General features: G+C 36.0%; 1 non-coding gene across 1 annotated transcript; it reads right to left on the bottom strand.

The window, feature by feature from the left end:
• Nucleotides 1-1992: 1992 nt before the first annotated feature.
• On the bottom strand, nucleotides 1993-2094 carry LOC145530646 (U6 spliceosomal RNA). The gene has a single exon (XR_014071961.1). It is a non-coding gene; the product is annotated as a U6 spliceosomal RNA (small nuclear RNA).
• Nucleotides 2095-5550: the final 3456 nt, after the last annotated feature.

Raw genomic sequence — 5550 nt, 5'->3', positions numbered from 1 at the left:
ACGAATCTGGAGTGCCCCCCCGCTTCTTTCCTTTGTGTCCTTGCCTTTCACATACATGGATCAGTTGTGAATTTCATCTGGAAAATCTTAGAGTTGATAACCCCACCAGGTCAAAGCTGTACAGGGCTCCCGTTCCTTCGGCACCCCGAGGATACTGTAAACAAAGAAGCACCTTGAATAGAGGATTGTAAACACCATTGCAGCAATGGCCCCTAAGGTCATGGCCTTCATATTGGAAAGCTTCTACCTCTTTAGTCTTGCTTCAATAATCTTTGTCAGCATAACAGTCTCCAACAAAACTCCTGCCTCCAAGAAATGTTTTGTTTGTTGATATGTAACATTTGGGGCTGCTCCAGGTGTGAATTGAGAACCCACTCAGTCGGTATCAGGAGCAACAATTGAATATCTTCCCCAGCAGTTGTCAATATAGTAATTCCGTTGCAAACGTGAGGTGAGGAGCGTAGCTGCTCGGAGCCTGCGCGGCTGAGCTTCCACGGAAGAGCCCAGAGCTGCGCAGAAGGAGGGCGGTATGGGCCAGGCTACCTTCCCTGGCTTCTGCTGTCTGGTTAGACTCCAGCCGGAGCCATTTCTAACTGCTTTTGGATTAGAATCTTCTCTGGAGAATCTGAATTGCCTCAGGTAACAATTCTCCAAGTTACCGCTTGGTATTCTCCAAAATGTCCGTTCACCAGGATTTAGAGGTAAGTGATGCATGTGTATTCAGAATTTGTCGGTATTTTGGTGGCATGTTTTTATTTACGGAAAGCCTCTGCTGTGAAATTTAGTTCCAGCACGCCTGGAATGTTTTGGTGAAATGAGACGGACCAAGACAGTGTTGACTCCTAGTCAAGGCTGAATTGTAGTGATTTAATAGCGTTGCTTTTCGACAGAGCGGCCATGGTGAGTTTCTGGTGCTTTATTGAGGCTTGTGAGGCGTCGTTAATGGATAGCAGTGAGGAGGGTTTACACCTGGTATAAGTGAGACCCTCGAAGGGTTCTGCCACTGGGGCTGGTTACTTCACAGGAATATGCCTAGACTAGGGCTCTGGGTTTTTAGGTACTCTCTGCCTACTGGGTGGTTTGGGGTTTGAGAAAGTGCGTCCAGGGCGGTGGAGGAAGGTCAGAAGGTCGGAAGGAGTACCTGTCTTATGATCTGTGTTGTGAGGCAGCGTTTCGTTGAGATGCGTTTCCTGACCTCAGTGCCGCTGCTATTTTGTATTCTTTTCTGGCTGTAACTTGTAGATTCTGAAGCGTTATAATGCGAGTCCTGAGAGAGCTTTTTAGCTCTTGTCTGATTGCCACCATTAGTTTAGCCTCCAACAAGAAAAATGAAGAACAAAAATAAGTAAACCAAAAAAGTCGGAACCTGAGGGAATGCGGAGGAAAAAAAAAAATCTCTAACTCATATCCTCAAGAAGAAAAAGTGTTTGCTTATTGTGTACAAAACGATAGATTTAAAGGTTACTTGAAAAAAAATTGTAGAAAGTTTGGAAGAGAGGAAACCTAAAAAGCAGAAAAAATGCAAAGCAATGGAAAAGAGTAGAGAAAAGATCCATACGTTTAAATATTGTCTAATTTAGAATATTACAGAAAATAAGGTGGGGGAAAATTGACAAAGAAATGATTCGTGAAAGTCCCTAGAACAGAAAAAAAAAAAAAAAAAAGGCTCCATATTGAAAAGTCATTCCTTAAGTACCAGCCCCATGAATTAAAATGGTCCCAACCAAAATATACCATTATCATGCAATTTTGTAATACTAGAAATAGGGAGAAAAGTTTTCACAGGGAAACAAGAAAACGCACCAAAACACCAGATTGTGTGATTGTAGAATTCAAGCATTACAGAAAAAAAAAAATCTAAAATATTTCTGAAGAGATTTTTTTAAAGTTATTTACAAAGACTGACTTAAAAAATTAGAAAATTACAAATATTTCAAAACATGTCTGTATTTGTAAGTCTTGGGCATAGGCATATGGCTCCCTATGTATATCAAGATTCTTGTTCATAATGTGAAAAAGAATGTCATCTTTGTGTGGGGCATGCTAATCTCTGTATCATTCCAATTTTAGTATATGTGCTGCTGAAGCAAGTACACATTTAGGATTTTGATTAATATAAATACTAATAACCAAAATAATCAGAGAATTTTTTCTAAGTGTTGCAAATAATGATCACATATTACTTCAGTAGGAGAGACAACAAATCTTTCTAAATCACTAAGTACCTTGTGCTTGACCTAAGGGTGCTAGAAAGTAAAATGTTGATGTATTATTGACCATTATTTGTTAGATGTTTAGAAAATAATAAGCATTTTAATTTTAAAAAAGGTAAATTGTGGAAATTTACTATTTTGATCACTGCAGTAAAAGATAATGACTGGGTATCATTCCTGATAATAATTAGTTTTTATGTAACAATGAGATGTAGTTACCAAAGAACAGCCATTACAAAAAGCAAAACTTGAATAAATGTATTTAGCATTTTATCCCTTGATTCATTCCTATGTTAGGCAATCTTGGTACCAGTGTGCCAGAAAATTTAGCCTCTACATTTCCAAAAAACATTTTGTTAGGCACTGTAGATATTCTGGTTTGTATTCCTTCTCAGAGAAAGGCATCTCTTCCCTTTCCTTCTCTTTTACATTGCATGGTATGCACCTCGGTAGCAGGGAATGGAGGGGAGAAATATGTTTCTTTGCTATTAATATAGAAGAGGCTCTCATAAGCACTGTTTCTATGGCCATAGTGCCTGTGCTTGGGCTAGTGTATGTCTGTTAACCTCATCAGTCTTTAATCCTTAACTGTACTATAGGAGATTATTGAGACGTCTTTCTATAACCTCATGGAAGAGATTTTTGAAGGAGGAATAATTTTTATTTACTGCAAGCAGTGCAGCTCAGTAAATAAACTGTGCACAGATATAGTTTATTGTATAAAGAAGAACTCTATTCAGAGCACAGATAACTGTACTTGCATGCTCAGCACTAATCCCTCATGCTTTTTGTATTTGTGCCAAAGTACTTTTGGTAATATTAATTGAGAGGGAACCACATGGTATTTTAAATAGAGTCATGAGAGTTTGTCCCATTATACAGCTGAGTAACTATACAAAACATCCATCAGTACTGACCACAACATCGAATATTGCATCATGGCATCAAACCAAGACATTACGTTTATCTAATCATTGACTTCACATTTATCTCAATCTATTTCAAGACAAGAAATGAAATGCTTGCTGCAAAATTACATTTCCAGCAATTTCTGATAAAGGAAGGAGATGAGCTTTGAATGGAGCAATTGTTTTCTAAATGGATTTTTAAGACATGGTATATTGGGTCTTGAGTTCATTGATTTGTACTGAACCAAAAGGCACAGGTTGAAAGGGGACATCTCTCCAGTAGAAGAGAGAGTTGGAAGGAGATTGCTTGTTCCCTGAATCAGAGGCCTCAAGCCAAATTTAAAAACCTGCTCACAGAGCAAATTTCTTTTGATTCTTTAAAATAAAATTTCAAAACCCTATAAGCTCAGTGACATCTTATATCTTTTGGGGCATTTTAAGGAGAAAAATACGTTACTTCAGTAGATAGGCTAAAGAACTGGAAATGGGATATAGAACCTTTCACCCTTGGATTACCATTTGATGAATGCCACCCAGGTTTAAAGTGATCATAATTCTTTTCATTCTGTTCACAGTGGTCATTTAAGGAGTAGTCGTAAGATTTTCATTGAGATAGAAACCCTTGGATTCCTGGATAGGAGTCTATCATACATCATTTAATATAATTTCCGAACCTGTAAAGCTATGCTAGTTGTTAGAATATATTGACTTACACAGACCAGAATAAAAGGCAACATTCTCCCCAGCTTAGCATTTAAATTTTGTTACTGAAGCATGCAAACATAAAGCCTTAAATTGTTTTATCCCCAGCTAAAATAACTACAAATTCTCTTTCCATTAACTAAATAAAATCCGTTTTTAATGACATTGAACTATTTGCTTCAGTATTATCCTGTGGAAATAAATTGCATTAATAAAAACAAAGTTTAATTCTTATCTCTAAATCCTCTGTCTTCCTCATCCTTTTAGCAGACAAAAGTAAGAAGGCAAATAAGAATATACAGATAGCATTTTCTCTTCCATTTTCATAATTTGGGTAGTTATAGTTCATTATGGCCAATAAGGTTGCTGGTTTTTGGTTTTGGTTAAGTGCTTCCTTTTGGAATTTAATTTTAGAACATCTATCAACATAAAGCATCCATACAAATTGGTGGCATGGAGATTCCAAGATATTTTGAAGAGAACCTGAGAGAATCTTGTGTGGTCAATAACCAGTCATCCCTGTCTTGCTTTTAAGCTATTGAATTCAGAGAATGGTTGTATTCCAGAAATCTCTCATCAAGGGATCTTGGTTTTAAGAGCATCAGATGGGACTGTTCAGTGATCTTGTGAATACCTTTTATTCAAAGAATCAGGCTATGCGCACCTCTGGCACAGAGAATTGTTTTATTTTTCTCAAGGAAGGCTATTAGAAAAGTGCTAAAACAAACAAACAAAACAAAAACTTTGCAGTATTCTCCTTGTGAATAAATCCAGGGTTATTTATTTGATTTTGAATTCAAGATGCCATGATTCAAAAAGTGCTTTTTTTTCCTTCTGTTTCTCTTTCCAAATTATAGAGAAACTTGCTGGCTTTAAAATGGAAAATGAATTATTATTGGCCATTTCAGATTTGTAAATAATCCACTCAAAGGCTTACAGATGGGTGACATGCAAATTCCAACCTATTTTGAAGAGAACCTGAGAGGTGTTATTTTAATAATTTATAATGGAAACTAATGGGATGATATATTCAAAAATGTGTCTAAGCCTCTCATTTCTTCAGTCTCCAGTATTCAGACCTTCTCTCCCTCCTTACCTTTCTTCTTCTCTTTCTTCTCTCTGTCTCCCTCATTCTCTTTCATGTCTGAAAGGAAATCAGCACGTTTTACTTTTAATTTTTCCATTTTTGCTTCAATTTTGGAAGGAGAGTAGATGATAGATACCCTACAGAATGTGAAAGTAGAATTTATATGGAGTTACAAGCAGGTTGTCAATAAATTATATACCTGAAGAGCCTAAGCTCATAACAAATTAGATTATTGTGATGATGTTGAATTTCATATTTAATGGTAGAGTTTGAAACTAGTAAAATGTATAAAGATCATACTTTAACTGATGTGATGATTTCAATGTGTAATTCATTATTTTACATTCTTTCATCAAATCTGTATCTCAAAAGACAGTCTATATGTATGGAAAAATATTATTAATGGGTAAATATGAAATCAGATTATCAGAGATTACATTACATCTAAATGATAACTAATAATATACTCTATGCACTCTTCTTCAGATTTGACTGAGATTTTATAGGATGTGTAAAAATATTAATGTCACCTACAGATAAATGTATGGAAACACTTATTTTTAGTATGTTCCATATGTGGAGTTACTTTTGTAGTGTTCTTTGTTTTAGAATTTTGTTCTTATTTAAATGAGGTTAGCTC

Source organism: Giraffa tippelskirchi, chromosome 12 (assembly GCF_054371585.1).
Source record: "Giraffa tippelskirchi isolate mGirTip1 chromosome 12, T2T-mGirTip1v1.2.pri, whole genome shotgun sequence".
Taxonomy (NCBI): Eukaryota; Metazoa; Chordata; class Mammalia; order Artiodactyla; family Giraffidae; genus Giraffa; species Giraffa tippelskirchi.
This window is presented reverse-complemented; position numbering and strand designations above follow the sequence as displayed.